Source organism: Crinia signifera, chromosome 12, assembly GCF_055691185.1.
Source record: "Crinia signifera chromosome 12, ASM5569118v1, whole genome shotgun sequence".
In the NCBI taxonomy this organism is placed as follows: Eukaryota; Metazoa; Chordata; class Amphibia; order Anura; family Myobatrachidae; genus Crinia; species Crinia signifera.
In genome coordinates this window covers 65,840,715-65,859,772 of record NC_139228.1, presented here as the reverse complement: position 1 = coordinate 65,859,772, position 19,058 = coordinate 65,840,715, and the positions used below count along the sequence as shown (strand labels likewise).

General features: G+C 46.4%; 1 long non-coding RNA gene across 1 annotated transcript in view; it reads left to right on the top strand.

Moving 5' to 3' along the window:
• Nucleotides 1-19,058, top strand: part of LOC146049418 (uncharacterized) — a 146,794-nt gene that overhangs the window by 120,699 nt on the left and 7,037 nt on the right. The window contains exon 4 of the long non-coding RNA XR_014466119.1: nt 16,255-16,364. This is a non-coding gene — a long non-coding RNA (uncharacterized LOC146049418). The remainder of the gene's footprint in view (nt 1-16,254; nt 16,365-19,058) is intronic.

Genomic DNA, 19,058 nt, shown 5'->3' with positions numbered 1-19,058 from the left:
AGCCCACCAAAGTTGCGGTGACAGCTGTGGAGGAGTTAGTAGAATAATTGTGATACTTCGTATGCGGCCATTTTGCATATGATCTATTGCATGTGACCCCATTCACCACCCTAAGGATAGGATGTATCCTTGGTGCAGAGGTGATAATCTCCGGATCTGGTGGGGGGGGGGGGGGTTGTTTCAACACAACAGCAGCGCAATTGTGTTGAAACCCCCCCCCCCCCTCACCTGTTGTCCACCCTTTATGAGCTGGGCTAGCTCATCCAACACGTGCAGCAGCTGGTTAGATATTCAATTGGTGTAGATCACAGAACACCTTAACCCTATATATATTTTTTTCTCATTATTGGAGCGCCAGGAATGTGAATTGGTCGATGCCATTTTGGTATCAATTCCAATTTACAACCTCTGTTTTTTGCATAATCTCCGGATCTGATCCGATACTCCTGGGACCACACATCGGAGTGGCAGAGAGAGGACAGGCTGCTGCCACGGCACAGCGTCTCTCCCCAGCTCAGCAAACGCTGCTCAGTGCCCTGTGCTGAGCTGGTGAGCGAGACAGAGGCAGCCTATCCTCTCCCTCCCTCTTGTTTATTTTTTTCCTATGGGGGCCCCTTCCATTTTACCGGTACCCGTGCGACCTGTCGGCACCCCTCAGTGTATGGTCCTTTACTGTACCAACGTTCCAGATCAGCAAATTGTATTGGCCAGTTGTTAAAATTCAAGTGCAGTAACATTCACTCAGTCTTATCATACGGGTACTGCTAAAATAAAAAAAACGTAATTCTCTGCTTGTTGCAGAACGTATTTTTTTTTTTAATATGAACAAATGATACATAGGCTCTAGTTCCTGTTTTCTACACAATTGCAATTTTCTACTTAACAAAACTGCGAATGTCAGCGGGTGAAGCTGCAGCCAAGGAATGATGAACGAACGTCCACTAGAAGGAACACATCAGTGATTTACATGCAAAAACAAGGAACATTGAAGCTGAGGGTTGACCTACAGTATGGCTACACAGGTTCAACACAGCAGTAGCTGCAAAGACGCCATGTTCTTTGCACGCACAGGCACGATCAGTGCCTGATTAAGCCTTCGGGGGGCCCAGGGCACTGTAGACAGGGGGGTCCCCTTGCACTTGTTTTCTTGTTTGATTAAGGTTAAACGTCGACCTGACAATTTGAAGTATGTATGATTATGAAGCCCTGGTGAGTGCCTATGTTTATTTGGACTTTTATTTATATATATATATATATATATATATATATATATATATATATATATATATATATATATATATATATATATATATATATATACCACATGAAAAGCCTGTGTTTGTCCCTCTGCACCTTACTTACTCTGTAGGAGACCTCACAGGCTCAGTACTGCCTCTGATTAAAAACCCTCCCATGATGAGGCAGCTGCTGCTGCTTTCCTCCATGGGCCTGAGAAGCATATGATGAGCTCCACCAAGCAGAGCTCAGCATGGGACTTAGTCAACTCCCAGTAATGCACTGCACACTTCTTGCTGGGGACAAAATATGTAACTGGCCACTAATGGAGACTTGATATGTAACTAGCACTACCGGGGACATCTGTAACTGGCATTACTGGGGACATGATATGTAACTGGTACTACAGGGGATGTGATATGTAACTGGCACTACTGGGGACATGATATGTAACTGGCACTATTGGGGACATGATATGTACTGTATCTGGCACTACTTGGGACATGGTATGTACTGTATCTGGCACTACTAGGGGCATGATCTGTAACTGGCCACTACTGGGGACATGATATGTAACTGGCACTACTGGGGACATGATATGTAACTGACCACTACTGGGGTCATTATATGTAACTGGCCACTACTGGGGACATGATCTGTAACTGGCATTACTGGGGACATGATCTGTAACTGGCGAATACTGGGGACATGATATATAACTGGCACTTTTGGGGACATGATATATAACTGGCACTACTGGGGACATGATAAGTAACTGGCACTACTGGGGACATGATATGTAACTGGCACTACTGGGGACATGAGATGTAACTGGCACTACTGGGGACATGAGATGTAACTGGCACTACTGGGGATATGGTATGTAACTGGCACTACTAGGGACATGGTATGTAACTGGCACTGCTAGGGACATTGTATGTAACTGGCACTGCTAGGGACATGGTATGTAACTGGCACTACTGGGGACACGATATGTAACTGGAACTAAATATGTGCAAGAAAATGATTGCTTAGCATTTAATTTTAGTGCCTGGCATAGTACACAAACTTTGTTTCATGTTTTTACCTTGTTTCATGCACAAATAGAATATATTTGTATGTATTCCATGTGGTTATACAGCATAAATGCAAGATACTGCACTGAAAGATAAAAATATTCCGAAATACGTATAACCCGTTATCCAAAATGCTTCTGGTCCCGAACATTTTGGATAAGGATTACTCAACCTGCTGTATGCACATTTTTGGGGGGATAACTGACATTTCGTTCTGCGCTTCCCATAGACCTGTAAGAAAGTAAGAACAGAAACAGCTGAAAAAAAAAAGAAAGTCACTTTCTGGGGGTGATTTGGTGACAGTCGCTGAGTGTCATTATTATGCTCATTGCCTCTGACAGGAGCTTGTTGTGAACACGCATTCTTTTTTCTTCCCTGACATATTTTATTTTCTCACTGCACAAATGTGTCCGTGTTTTTATTGCGGTGTTTACCGAATACACTGGTTAAAATCACAATGAGTTTTCGGTGTATTTCCTCACCTGGAAAATTAATGAATCTAATGACAACTGCAAAAACAAAATAAGGATAGCAGAGGTCAGCATTTTGTGTCAGAGTATGGCAATGCTGTGTAGCAAACGCTAAGCACACACAAGTGTGTACAGTGTGCCTGATTCATGCAACCAACTGTGCAAAACCATGCTGCACTGCAGGGAGCAGATGTAACATGAGCGGAGAGTTGGGTGGGGTGCGTTCAAACTGAAATCTAAATTGCACTGCAAAACTAAAGCTGTGTGCTGAACACAAAAGCAGTCGGTATTTACCCTGCACAGAAATAATATATAATCCACCCATAATGTAACTCTCTCTGCACATTTTACATCTGCCCCATCTGCAGTGCAGCATGGTTTTGCAGTTTTGCTTGTCTTTTGACTTTGCGTACAAAAGGAATCAAGCCATGTGTTCTGAGCTGATGAATGGAGTGGTGTAAGGAATGAGATATACCGATTGCTTGCAAATACAATCTGAATGCTTTGAATGATTGGAATTTAACATTAATTGGAGGACTAGGCATTGGAATAGTCATGTAAAGAGGGAAAGGGTCAAGTGTAGGGAAAATAGAGTAACATAAGAACTATGGGGCAGTCCTGTATACAGAGGCATCGCTAACCTCTGTGACTGCCGCTAAAAAGGAAGGGTGGCTTCAATGAGAATGATGTGGCCTCACTTGGAGGGGGCATGGCTTTCTGACCTGACCTCCATTTTTGTCACAACGGGGGTCACGGGGATGCGGGCAGTCCCCAATGATTGTGTAGGCTTCAGTCCTGGCTCCTACACTGTGACAGGAGCCTGATGCTGCATGAAATATCATAGCTCCTGTCACTGTGGAGGAGCCATCATTTTGATGTCATCTCGTGGCGGGTGACACCCGGGTGTGGCCTGCACCTTCTATCGATCTATTGGTTGTGGATTTGCAAAAGAACTATGATTAACAATGCAGTTAACTGAATGAAAGAATAACTAAATGAATAAATGAATGAATGCATGAATTAATAACTGAGTGCTCAAATGAATGAATGAAAGATGAATACCTAAATGAATGAATAACTGAATCAAATAATAACCGAATGAAAGAATAACTGAATGCTTAAATGAATGAAAGAAAAAAGAAAAACTGAATGAAAGAATATCTAAATGAATGAACGAGTGAATAAACGAAAGAATAACTGAATTAAATAATATATGAATGAAAGAAAGAAGAATAACTTAATGAAATAACATCTAAATCAGTGGTTCCCAAACTTTTTTGAATCACAGCACCCTAGAGCATCAAAATATTTTCAGGGCACCCCTAGGCCAAATGCTTCTTATCGAGAAAAAGGTGCCTAGGCACACAGGGCCTTATTTTGGTTCATTCTTTCTGACACAATCCTTCTTAGATGGACAAAACCATATGCACTGCAGGGGGGGCAGATGTAACATGTGCAGAGAGAATTAGATTTGGGTGAGTAATTTTGTTTCTGTGCAGGGAAAATACTGACTGCTTTATTTTTACACTGCAATATAGATCTCACTTTGAAGTAAAACCCCACCCAAATCTAATTCTCTCTGCACAAGTAACACCTGCCCCACCTGCAGTGCACATGGTTTTGCCCATCTAAGAAGGATTTTGTCAGAAAGAATGAACCAAAATAAGGCCCACAGTTTGGGAACCACTGATCTAAATGAATAAATGTAAGAATAACTGAATAAATGAAAGTAAGAAGACCTAATAGCAAGAATATCTACATGAATGAATGAAAGTAAGAATAACTGAATGACAGAATAACTGAAAGAAAGAATAACTAAAGGAAAGAATAACTGAATGTGTAACTTATTGCACGCTGAGGAGAGAGTCCTAGTCTTCTGAGCAATACACATGGGGGTTATTCTGGTTCAATCTCAAAGGCACATTCACTCTCTGATGGACAAAACCATATGCACTGCAGGTGGGGCAGATGTAACATGTGCAGAGAGAGTTAGATTTGGGTGGGGTTTGTACTTTAAACTGATATCTATATTGCAGTGTAAAAATAAAGCAGCCAGTATTTACGCACAGACACAAAATAACTCACCCAAATCTGACTCTCTCTGCACATGTTACATCTGCCCCACCTGCAGTGCACACGGTTTTGTCCATTAGAGAGTGAATGTGCCTTTGCGAGTGAACCAGAATAACCTTCATGGGCACACACACACACACATATACTCAGCCTACAAAACCCTTATACAATCCCTACTCCCGCCCGCTGTCTTGACTTGCACACTCTCCCTTTCCTAGGCACGGGTGCAGCCTATCCACCGGACCAGACACATAAGCACTCTTTGAAGTTGAAGTTCAATACCGGCAGTGAGAAATTATTTTTTCTGCCTTCTGTCACTTGCTAACCTGGCCATGAAGGTAGCGGCATGAAACAGTTACCATTAAAGTCAGCACGAATTGGAGAAAATGGCCCTACGCTACATGAAAGGGAATTTTACATCAGCAAAAAAATGTGAGAAAACCCTAAAGTGTGTAATAAAAATAGTCGTGGAAAAAAAAAATCTACCATTGCGAGCAAGAAACCACCAATCCCTGATTTCTAATAACTACTGCATTATTTCATGATTACGTCCGCTGACGCCTTCACTGCAGTGTCTTTTATTTAAGCATAAAAAACGCCATCAAAAACCCACACGCACGTCGCCCCGGAAGTGTGTTGAAAGCAGCTTTCCATCGCCGCCTAATGAGTGTGTTCGCCTGGTGTCTCTCTGCCAGTGCTTACAGCGTAGCGCCGTGTACTTCTCATTTGTAGGAACAGATTTTTTCATGGTAGGCAGTTCAGCAAAATAACAGACGGCCTCGGAACACGCAGGTATATAGGTGCGCCGTGTTTTCATCCTTATTTTAATTCCGTTTGGATGGAAGGAGGAAAAGGCAGTGCGACCTTTTGCCATTCACACAGTGTTAAGAGTCAGATGGGGTCCTGCGAGTGACAGATTTGCATGTCTTTGAATATGACGCTTGAAAAGCCAAGCCGCTAGATTAAATTTTGCCATGGAGAAAATGAGAAAGAATTCCATCTCTGGGGTCTGCTGGGAGGATCTCTCCGCTCCGTTGTTGTTTTTTTTTTCAAAAAGAAAAAAAAAATGTTTCTTTATCCAGTACCCGAAGCCGTTGTACAGCTTTCCTCTGTCAGGCAAGATGTACCCTTGCCGACGCTTATATCACAATACACTAAGTCAACCTGGACTCGGTACAAGGTGAAAGAATATATTTTAATCTCGCCTGCATATCTCTTCCGCGTTACCCTGATTAAAATTTGCAAGTGAGCCTTGGAATGCACCGCGCCTGACAAGATTCCTAAAATAATTTACACTCGACATAAACCTGGGGTACGCGGTGCTGGAATATTAGAAATCGGATACAGATTTACAGCGGATTTCATTATTGCTTTTCTCCGCAAAGTGGAAATGAGCTTAAAATACAATTTCTTATTCCGCTGTTAATAAAACTATGATTTTATTTTTTATTCTTGACATAAAAGGAATCCCGGGGTGTCTGAACTTCCCCTATGTTCTCGTAGATATGTAAACCGGTCGGGTTTTTACTGTCTGGGGTGAATTTAACGGTGGAAGGGGATAATCCACACTTTGCACTGAAGAAAACAGTCCTGATTTGATTTCAGTGTTCTAAAGGGGTTAATTTTTTTGAAACGATTGCAAATGGACGTTAGGAGGAGAGGTTTCTTCCGCGATTGGAAGAGTTCAATTTTTTTTTGTTTACTTTTTTAAAGTAATTAATTATCATGGTGTTAAAGTAAAGGCCCATACACGCTAGGGAATGATCTTTCCAATCTGGCTGGTTGGAATGAGAATCTGGAAATTTTTGGGAGCAAATGACAATTGACCATTTGCTCCTAAACATGGAAAACAAACACAAATTGGTCCTACAGACGAATTGGCCATACACACTATAAGATATGAAAGACAAAAGATATTGGTGAACAATTTCCCTTGAGCTGATCATGAAAGATATTGTGCATCCACACTGAACGATGGGTGCATGAGCAATATTGGCAGATTGACCCGAATTTCCGGAATATCTTTAACAATGAGCGCGGGGGGGGGGGGGGGGCACATTGTTAAAGATATTAGGCATACTTGGAAGAAGATATTGCCATCAATATCTTTCAGAGGCCCCTTTCTGAATGGGAATGATGCCAATATCTTCTAGTGTGTATGGACTGCATTTGTTCCAAGTTTCATTCCAACCAGCCAGATTGGAAAGATAATCTTCTAGTGTGTATGGGCCTTTAACCCCTTCAGTGGCAATCCCGAGAATTTTCCGGGCTGTGCCTCAGTGTCCAGTCTGGCAAGCCCGGAAATTTTTTGGGATTGACACGGTTTAGAGCCGGGCAGAGCTGCTGAGTTCAATCACTGAACTCAGGCAGCTTCGGCGCTGCCCGGCTCCCTCCCCTCTGCCGCACCTTCTCCTCCCCCCTCCCCTCCGAGTTTTCTATTGAAGTCCCCGGCGTCGGTTTATGACAAGCCGGCTGCCAGGGACAGAGACGGGGTGCGGGTGCGCAGGTCCGGGCAGCCGCTGATTGACAGTTCAGAGGCGCTGCCCGGACCCAGGGAGGAAGTGGTGCTTTTTTTTTTTTTGAGGGAGCGCTCCCCATAAAAAAACTTTCCCAGTGGGGAGCGCTCTCCCCCCCCCCCCCCCCCCCCACAAAAAAAAAAACACCACTGAAGGGGTTAATACTTGTCATAGTCTCCAGGCTTTGAAGGGGTTAATCTTTTTTTTTTTTTTGCAAGAAGTATTTATTAAAGTTTTTGTATATAAACAAAGTATCTGCATAACGAAGGAAATTGTGAAATAAAAAAAATGCATATTAATACATGTGCAGGAAGGGGTTAATCTTAGTTCACCTTCTGAATAGGTTCATCTCTTTGGTGCTTTTAAGACATGGAAGTGGTTAATCTTGACATATTGTAGCACCTGATTCTGATTTAGATGTAAAGCAAACAAAAAAAATAACTTTGTATATGGAACAAACCAAAGTAAAGGGAACAAATACTTTTATTATTTTTCTGTGCAGAGTAAATAGTGGCTGCTTTTGCGTGTACCCCACAGTTTTCTTTTTATGCAGCAGGTTAGATTTCATTTTGGACATACCCTAATCAAATCTAAATCTCTCTGCCTATGTTACATCAACCCCCAACCCTACAGTTGTAACATGGTTTTGCACAGGTGCACAGTAATCAGAATACGGCCTATTGTGTTTAACTACCGCACAGCCAAACAAAAGGGTGCAATAGAGGTTATTACCGGATGCTACACAGACACATTATTCTACTCCATAAATGTGGGAGCTGTTTCTATGGTGCAATAATGCTCATGTGACACCAGCTCACAAAGTTGTTGTTTTTTGAAGGGGGCGGTGGGGAACTGGTGTCCTAGGCCCAGGTAACAAGCACAATGGGGGCGGGGGGGGGGGGGGTGCATACTTTGAGAACTGGGTACATTTGTTTGAGTATGTGCTACCATCTGTACAAAAGCTGGTACTTGTGTACTAGCACGGCGCCCACGATATTTGGTCGCACAACTTTTAATCGCATCGCATCGCATGGCATACACCCGATGCACTGCGATGCGATTTAAAATTGTATAAGCACCCTAATGGGGGCTTACAATGTTAAATGCACCCCCACGCCACCCCCACTATGAACGTGAACCCGAAGCGTGGCGAGCGCAGCGAGCCCGCGTCCTCTGACCTTTTCATACCCCCACTATCCACGTCGGCGTGGAGATGATGTTATATAGTGTGGCGAGCGCAGCGAGCCACCGAGCCTGAAGCGTGGCGAGCGGACGTGTAATACCTGTGAAGTAATGCGGGAAGTAACGCTTCGGGCTCGGTGGTTTGCTGCACTCGTCACACTATTTAAAATCAAATCCACGCCGACGTGGATAGTGGGGGTATAAAAAGGTCAGAGGACGCGTACCTCCGCCCCACGCGGGCTCGCTGCGCTCGCCACGCTTCGGGTTCACGTTCATAGTGGGGGTGGCGTAGGGGTGCATTTAACTTTGTAAGCCCCCATTAGGGTGCTTATACAATTTAACATCGCATCGCATTGTATGGCATTGTATGCCATATACCACTGTATACAATTTTAAATTGTATACCATAGGGTGCCAATTGCGTAACATCGCATAGCATCGCATACCATCGCATGCCTTATGATCTGCACTGTGATGGGCGCCTTGATAGTACACAAGTACCCAAAAGCTTGTGTGACACCAACCCAAACTTGTGAAGGGATTAAAGCTAGTGTTGTCTTTACATGCCAAACCTTAAAGTTCTCCTCAATGAGAGAAGCCCAGAGAGGAGACTTTGTGCAGCTTTTCTGGGAAGTGGGGGCGGGGCTTGTCTATTCGGGGAAGCGGTGGTACTAAATAATGTGATTTGCATCATATTGGCCTTCCCCTCTCCCCAACGAGGCACGAATGCCGGTATTCGACCGGAAGAGGGAGGAGGTACTGGGGCTGATGCGGGACCCCCGCTAAATGCGTGAGGCTTGCCCACCCTTTCGGGGCCCTCGCGGCCATTCTGGGAGGGTAGGTAAGTATGATTTACAGCCCCAGAGGGCTAAACTCAATCATGTTGATTCCACAGCTTGCGAAGGGTTAATCCCGGTTTGTGAAAGTACAGTATAATGTTAATCTTGATAGTGTCTCAAGTGTTCTATGGACGACATAATTCTATTTTCCCAATCAGTAATATGTTGTTTTTACTGGTGACCCCATACATGGTGCCAGTGGGTTATATTATCTCCCTGCCAGTTACATTCTGCTCCTGGAGATGTGAGCGCGGCGGATGACACCAGAGTCCCACCTTGCATTATCCTCTCCATCTGTTAGTATTTATAGTGTACCTGTGTTATACACCTCTTACACGGAGAACAGCTTGCCCTCCGCGGAGTCTCAGCCTGCCATTAGTTATTGCACAATGCCGGCTAAGATGCGCATTTCATGCTGACCCCGTCACCGCCTGTATCACATCCCCATGCGCGACAGCATTGGTGGGCAAAGGCCTTCCATCTGGGAATGCGCTGCAGTTGTGTAATAGGACACAATATACAGATTTATATTATTATTATTATACATTTAGTAGGAAAGAAAGTACTGGTATTCAGTCGATTGGTCGAAAGTAATTAAGGCGCCAGTCAAAAGGTCGACCACTATTGGTCGACAGGCAATAAATCAACACATGTAAAAGGGTCAACATGGTTTGGGTCAAAACTGACAAAAGGCAGACATAAGCAAAAGGTTGACATGAAAATGAGGATTTGGGTGGGGTTTTACTTCAAAGAGAGATCTATATTGCAGTGTAAAAATAAAGCAGCCAGTATTTTGCCTGCACAGAAACAAAATAACTCACCCAAATCTAATTCTCTCTGCACATGTTACATTTGCCCCCTCCTGCAGTGCACATGGTTTTATCCATTAAGAAGGAATTTGCCTCTAAGAGTGAACCAGAATAACCCCCTTGGTAAGAAATCTCCAGTTTATTTAAAGCGGCAATCATTTACGCTGCAAAGCCAGTTTGATTGAAAATGATTGCCGCTTTAAAAAACTGGAGATTTCTTACCAAATCTCTCATTTACTGAATCTCTCATCCTATTACATTTAAAAGTGAATTAAAGGGTTTGGAGCAGTTTTTCATGAAAACTGCTCCCTGTGTGAATAAGATGAAGAACATTGATTTAAACATATCCAAAACCATTTTATTAAAAAAAATAAAAACAGTAATAAAAACAAATTTCTGTTCTGTGCCTGTCCTTTGTGCTGGCCCCAGTGTGCTCTCTCTCCACTGCTGCACCTCCCACATAGATGTGGTGAGTGGGCAGCGCTAATCAGTGTGCACTTTCCAGCTACCATAGCTTCCGCTCCCCCAGTACCCCTCTGGGCATTGATAGCACACCGGCGTCATGTCCGTATGTCGGTCTTTGCTGCTACCGGTCAAGAGGAGCCACCCAGCGCCCAGAGAGGGTCTGCCCCGGGAGAGAAATCAGGACAGTCTGAGGGACCCCAGCATCAGCTCAATAGAATAGAATCAACTTTATTGGCCATGTGTGCTTGCGCACACTAGGAATTTTTCGTGGATATACAGTGCAGGAGAGAAAGAGGCACTGAGGCCTGGGGAGAGTCAGTGAGGCCTAGGGCTGGAGTTGGGCCCTCCCTTGGCTGAGTTCCAATAGTCTGGTCATATCTCCTCCCTGGAGGGGTGGGGGAGCGTCGCCACAGACATAGAAAGCTCCTGCAACTGCTGGTGCTGAGGCCTGGTTTCTTCTCTCTGTCACGGCCGGGTGCCGATGGGGGGTCGCCGCCGCCTCAGAGGTCATGCTGTGGACCGAGCCAATGGCTGGGTCCTGAGCCTCTGGTGTCGTCCCGGGGCCGAGCTGTGCGCCACTGGTTTCTCACCGGCGGCCGGGTCCAGTGCCGCATCCTCTTCTGGCTCCTCCAGACACCCCCTGCACGGAGGTGGTCCTCATGCCGGGCCATGACGGTGCGCTCGTCCCGGCCGGGTGGGTGGTCACCCTGCCGCCAGTAGCTGTGCGAGCCGCCAGGTCCTCCCTTCCTTCTCCCCCTCCGTCGTCCTCCGTCTGCCACTCCACAGGGCGCCCTTTCTCCAGGGGCTGGGGATGTAAGCTCTGGTGGATGCCAGCTCACGTGTGTGCGACCATCCCCAGGCCCCGATCGGAAGTTATTACCAATGATGGTAAGAGACCCCAAACATATGTCATCTACATGTTTGGTAAGGTGATAAATGTATCCACCCCAAAGACACAGACTGTGACAGCACATTGGAATTTCATACATGGAGATGCTGACTGAGTAAAGGATGGCCTCATGTTTGCAGAATGTAATATCCACACTCTGCTCCCTGTCCCCCCCGCTCTGCTCCCTGTGTCCCCCACTCTCCCCCCTGTGGCCCTACTGCATCCCCTATTCTCTCCTCTGTGGTCTCACTGTCCTCCTTGTGTCCCCACTCCCCCCACTGTGGTCTCACTCACATCCCTGTGCACTCACTCTCAACACTGTATACTGTACTCTCCCCTCTGTGGCTGATACGCCCCAATGTCCCATGAACCACGCCCCTTGTTCAATGTGGTCACACCCACTTTTTTACGGGGTGCGTGCCTTTGGCACGTGCACACAATACCACTAAGAATTTTTTTCCAGATGGCTGGAGCTATACTCCAATCAGAGTGCAGCATCCTCTACCTACCTCCAGCCGGCAGCAAGGCAGAAAATGTCTCTCAGCTTGCTGATTGGTGGATGGCTGAAAATATCCACCAGTCAGATTGCAGCATTCTCGAGTCTACATGCCTCCATCCAGACAGTGAATGGTCAACAGCTTGCTGATTGGTGGATGTCTGGTGCTACCTACCAATCAGAGTGCAGCATCCTCTACCTGCCTCCACCTTGCAATGACTGGCAGTCAGCTTGCTGATTGGTTAATGACTGGAGCTTTTCAGCAATCAGAGTGCTGACAGCCTTTCACTGTATGAAAGCATGCAGAGATACAATCGGAACTGCAGCATGGGAAAGTAATGATTATTATAATTTTTTTTATTATTCATTGCCGTGACCGTATGTGTAGGGGCCGCAGTGCATAGATTTGCCCATGTCCTTCAATGCTGTTAAGACGGCCCTGCTTAGGATTCCCCAAATACTGTATCCCGAAATAGGCTAATATACGCATTGCTGACAATACAACCCACCAGCAGAGCAACATTCCTACTATAGAACTCATAGTAGAGGAGGAGAAGATAAACTACAGATAGCCTAGAGGTCCATTCTAAATGAAAGCGCAAACTGCAGCCATCTTTCACATCCCAACTTATCAGTTTTTGGCAGCCAAAAATTATTGTCACTGATGGACAAGAAACGTGAGGGTCACTAAAACGGGGCACAGCGGCAATAACTTAGGGCGCTGTTGCATAATGTAAATATTACTCTGTATCACACAATTATGGGCTAATTTACCTCTATCCTGCTGCCAGTAAAGCCCAATCTAACTAATGACATTTTGACATAGTTCCAGAGCATTTTAGAAAGTCCGTAAAGCAAACAAGGAGTGTGGGTTCCCCTATCCTAATGCAACCAAGCCAACAACAACAACAACTGGAGATTAGCATGAAAACACTCAACCGACGGCGTTTCCCATTGTTATCGACACAATCAGACGGAGTCCTTTACATAGATATCACTGCTGACAGGCAGGAAGGAAGTCATAGAACCTCGCTCCTTCTCACCGCCGTGCAGATCCCAGACCCAGCAGCCGGGCCAGGAATCACGATGGCGGCGGCGGCGGCAGTGGCAGGGACAAGGTTAATTGCAAACGATCTTACTTATGCGTGTTTACCTGAGTTTTTTTTTTTTATCCCACCGGCACTATTACTGTATATTTCTTAAGAAAACTTATGAAAATTGTTGAAAAGCAGAGTACAAAGCGTTTTATATCTAAATTTCTTTTTTTTTTTTTTTAACAGATAGCCCCACCAAAAAAAAAAAAAACCCTAGATGTCAAAGGCGTAGAGTCCCCCCTTTGACATTCACGCGGCGCCGAGAGTCAGACGGGGTCTCAGCACTGACGAATTTGCATCTCTTTGAATGTGACGCTTGAAAAGCACAGCCGCTAGATTAAATTTTTTTCTCCGTCGAGAAAATGAGAAAGGCCTCTATCTATTTGAGTCTACTGGGAAGATCTTTATTCTGATTCTTGTTAGAATTGTTTATCACTCTGACAGAGCAGACTCGGACGAGATAAAGGCTTGGTTCCATCACGAGGCCTGACAGTGGTAGGACATGTAGAGAAATGAAAGGGCTAGGGAAAATATTATTAATAGATGCTGACTTGATTTGACTCTACTGCACGTCAAGAAGGGGGTTGCCGCTGCTTGATTGTAGCCTATGATGTTCTGTCCAAAAAAGAAGCTATTTTTCATTAAGTGATAGAAGGTCTTTTTCATGTTCCTTCCTGAGGAGCTGATATCTTATGCAGTTTATTCTAACCCTGCTGATTTCTGTCAGGGGAAAGGAAACTCATGAAAGATGGGCCCGGCAACACCAGTCCTTTGCAGGAAAGCAGGTTGGCGCACGTCTGAGCCTTGAAGCCGCCGATCCCAGCCCAGCACAACTGCTTAGTGGTTTTAGTATAACTCAACATGTAAAATGTTCAGTAAATGGGGAGGTGGGAAGAGGCGGCAGGAGTCGTGCAAGGAAAGTATAGAAGTCTATAGAAGGGTGGAGAATTGTACCACCAGGTTAACGGCAAATATCAAGCCTCCGTTGCCCTTTCTTCACTCACCTGGAAATTAATACAATGTTTGCATGTATCATTGCTGTAAAAGGGATTGGCATTTAAAATACATCAATCGCAAAACCTTTAGGGTCAGATGCATCAAGTGATAAAATGGAGATTGATAAAAAAAAACGGCCAATCAGCCCCTAATTTCCATGTTGCGTGATGGGTTCAGTAAAAATTGACAGCTAGGAGTCGATTCGCTGGGGGTTTATCACTCTTCATTTTATAACTTTTTGAAGTTTAGTACATCTGGCACGTGGAAGGTAAACCATATACTGTCCAGCTATCTCCGCCATGAGCCGCAGTGTCCTGCGGGTTGGCTGGGGGTGACAGTTGGGGGAACCTTTGATCGCAGCCGCTCTGTAAAGTAGCAGGTGATCACTGTGCACATTGCGGGGAGGGGAGCGGGGGGATGGGGCTTCCCAGAATCTCTGGAAGTGTACAAACGCCACTTCAGGTCAAGCCGGGAAGGGGGGTTCTCTACAGTTTCCATGCAGATTGCATGGAATCTGCAAAAATGGCCTTCCAAAAATGGCTGCCACCTTCTAAGAGACAGAAGCTAAAGGTCCAATTTTTACAATTTATCATTTATATACAACTGTCTTTTACTACTGGTTGATGGTACGTGTGGTTTTGCATATTCGCTAAATTTTCATATGCCCATGGTAGTTCCATCTCTTGTACCAAGGCCCTTCTTGTCCTTCTTGGTGCTGATATTTCTGCTGCTGTCACTTCTTCAGTTAACACTTCAGTCTTTGATACTTATTTTGGCTCAGGGGCAGAACTGTGCTAGGTCCTGTCCAATATTTGGAGGAGTAACCTCCAATGAGCATATGCCTCCCAGGCCCGCTGGGTCTCCTCTAATAAGACCCTAGCAATGTCCTGTTCTAAGAAAACTTGCCTAAAGCCTGCGCCTACTACTAATGTTGCCAAACTCTTTAAAAAATTTCTGATACCATCGGCCGCTCCTCCTGCCATATACTGTTTTGGTTAATAAGCGACTTTAAACACATTTAACCAATTCCTGTGCCCAGGGTGCTTCCTACATTACTATGACAGGGCCGTAACTAGGGGGGGGGCTGGGGGGTCACGCGCACCGGACGCTGGAGGTGAGGGGCGCTGTGAGGTCCGGTGACAGGTGTGTGGACGCTGTAGCGGCATGTTACTTTGACTCCGTCCATCTCCTACTAGCGCGGCTGCAGGAAGCGCTGATGACTTCGAAAAGACTTGCCGGACGCTGATTGGCTGAATTCAGCCAATCAGCGTCCGGCAAGTCTTTTTGAAGTCATCAGCGCTTCCCGCCGCAGCGCTAGTAGGAGACGGACGAAGTCAAAGTAAGATGCGGCTACACCATCAGCAGCATGGGATGAGGAGGAGAAGGGCAGCAGCCGTGGCGGTGAGAGGACTGTGTGGGGAGGGGGGGGGTCTCCGGCGCCAGGGACAAGGCGTCATTTGGTCCGGTCCCCCCTGTCAGCTGCTAACTAAGCAGCAGGGAATAAACGCTGTGCGCATGCGCACAGCGTCTATTCCCGCAGCCAGGGGGCTGGGGGCATGGCTAGAGGCTCACAGAGCCTCTGGGTCATGCCCCCATAGCGGCAAAATGGGGGCGTGGCCTCGCGGGAGAGCAGCGATTATAGGCCACACCCCCCAAATTAGGCCACGCCCCCCGAAAATTTCGACAGCAGCATCACTAGGGGGGGGGGGGGGGGGGGCACCAAATGACTGCCTTGCCCCGGGCGCCGGAAACCCTAGTTTCGGCCCTGACTATGATGTTACTAACAAGCAGTTTTTTGGGAAAAGAACACTGCGTTACCTGTGGTAGAACATCCAAGCTGCACCAAGGGGGTATTTAACTGTACTAATTTACAGGGGTAATTAACCAAAAGCCCCGAAAGCCAGCAGTCATCAAGAATATTTTGACTCCTGCCTGAGGCAGTACAATAAAATCTATGCTAAATGACTCAATGACACCTTGATTTGGGAACTTATCGACCATAAAACAGGCTACAATTGAATTGCCCAATAATGATCATTGTGGGGAAAAAAAAAAAATTTCACCAGAAAAAGGAGGTAACTAAATATAACACCAAGTTTCTTATATATTACAGTGTCTTATAGGGATGTGTTCAGCATCCGGGTCGTCAGGATACAGGCATTCACTATACCTTATTGATGTCGGGAGTCCAGTGCCGGAATCCAAATTGCTGGGATGGTGAACGTAAGTACGTTGGGGCAGGTTAGGGTCAGGCCAGGGAAGGGGTTGGGGGTAAAGTTTAGGCACTAATGGCTGACTCAAGGATATAGGGTTAGGCTATAGGGTGGGGGGGGTGGTGGTTAGGATTAGCTGTCAGGGTATGGGGGCTAAGGCTAGGCACTAGCAGGAAGGGCTACAGTACATCATGACGGGCGATAGATAACAGGCATGGGGAAAAAAAGTGGTGATATTGCCCATAGCAACCAATGTGGGGGGGTTTATTTACTAGGATGGGAGTTTTATTGAACATGGTGCTATGGGCAACCAATTCAATTCTAGTAAATCGGGACAGGTGAGACTTAACAAGCATGGAATAAATAAGGCCTTCAATTTATTCCTCAGCTGTCACCTGCAAAACGCAGCCCCCCTCCCCCCCAGTCCTGGAGCCATACTGGTTAATCAGGCGCTGAGGAAAGGTTAGGGTCAGGCTGGTGATGGGTACGGAAGGAAAGGAAAGGGTTAGAGGGGAATGGGAGGTCATCCCTATGTATTCCGACTCAGGGCTGCCAATACGGGGGTGCTGTGGGTACAGCTGTCCCGGGCCCCAGCCTCTGGAAGGCCACGGACAACTCATTTTGCCCACCACAATCCCCAGGACTGCCTTCCCTGCGCTCAGTGTGCTGAACAAAGCAGGTTCCAGAGCGGAGACTTATTCAACCCACTACGCCGTGGCCAATTAAAATGCTGCACCAGCTTTTGAGCCAATTAGAGCTCACGAACCGGCAGCCAATCAGAGCGACTACCAGAACGCACCTCTGATTGGCTCATTAATCTGTGCTGCATTTTAATTGGCCGTCGGCATCCTGAGTTGAAGAAACCTGTGCTGCAGGCTGCAGCTCAGTGGAAGAGGAGATGGAGGAGCAGGACCAGGTTACGGTAAGTCAAGTGAGGAGGGAGGGGAGGCGGAGGGAGGGGAAGGGAGGGGGAGGCGAGGCCCTGAATGGAAATGAGTCCCGGACCCAGGGCCGGCGCTACCCGCTCAGCAAAGGATGCAAAGCAGGTAGGCGCCGGGCAGGAGAGGCGCCACTGTCCCTGCTCTGCATCCCCTGCTGTCTGTCTGTGTCTGCCGGCTGCTGCGCCTGGCTGTCACACTTGATGACAGGAAGCAGCGCCGAGGCACAGAGCTCCCTCCAGGCTCCTACCTGTCCTAAACATCAGATGAGAGGCCAGGTCAGCAGCACGCAGCAGCAGTAGTAGTACTGTACGTGCGAAAAGGGGCGGAGCTTCACGGACGGAGGGGGCGGGGCTACACGGAACAGAAGGGGCGGAGCTATGAGGGTGCAAGACTGAAGACACAGGATGAGGATGAGCAGCTGCCAGGAGAGTGTGAGTGTAATGCTACTAATGTCAGCAACTGGTGTCGGCACGTTCAATAGGCAGCACTACTAATGTCGGCAAATATTGTGGGCACTTGTATAGTCAGCGCTACTAATGTCGGCAACTATTGTGGGCACGTGTATAGTCAGCGATACTAATGTCGGCAACTATTGTGGGCACGTGTATAGTCAGCGATACTAATGTCGGCAACTGGTGTGGGCACGTCTATAGGCAGCACTACTAATGTCGGCAACTATTGTGGGCACGTGTATAGTCAGCACTACTGATGTCGGTAACTGGTGTGGGCACGTCTATAGGCAGCACTACTAATGTTGGCAACTATTGTGGGCACGTGTATAGTCAGCGCTACTAATGTCGGCAACTATTGTGGGTACGTGTATAGTCAGCGCTACTAATGTGGGCAACTATTGTGAGTACGTGTATTGTCAGCGCTACTAATGTCGGCAACTGGTGTGGGCACGTCTATAGGCAGCACTACTAATGTCGGCAACTATTGTGGGCACGTGTATAGTCAGCACTACTGATGTCGGTAACTGGTGTGGGCACGTCTATAGGCAGCACTGCTAATGTTGGCAACTATTGTGGGCACGTGTATAGTCAGCGCTACTAATGTGGGCAACTATTGTGGGTACGTGTATAGTCAGCGCTACTAATGTGGGCAACTATTGTGGGTACGTGTATAGTCAGCGCTACTAATGTGGGCAACTATTGTGGGTACGTGTATAGTCAACGCTACTAATGTCGGCAACTATTGTGGGTACGTGTATAGTCAGCGCTACTAATGTGGGCAACTATTGTGGGTACGTGTATAGTCAGCGCTACTAATGTGGGCAACTATTGTGGGTACGTGTATAGTCAGCGCTACTAATGTGGGCAACTATTGTGGGTACGTGTATAGTCAACGCTACTAATGTCAGCAACTATTGTGGGTACGTGTATAGTCAGCGCTTCTAATGTGGGCAACTATTGTGGGTATGTGTATAGTCAGCGCTACTAATGTGGGCAACTATTGTGGGTACGTGTATAGTCAGCGCTACTAATGTGGGCAACTATTGTGGGTACGTGTATAGTCAACGCTACTAATGTCGGCAACTATTGTGGGTACGTGTATAGTCATCGCTACTAATGTTGGCAACTATTGTGGGCACGTTTATAGTCAGCGTTACTAATATCGGCAACTATTGTGGGTACGTGTATAGTCAGCGCTACTAATGTGGGCAACTATTGTGGGTACGCGTATAGTCAGCGCTACTAATGTGGGCAACTATTGTGGGTACGTGTATAGTCAACGCTACTAATGTCGGCAACTATTGTGGGTAC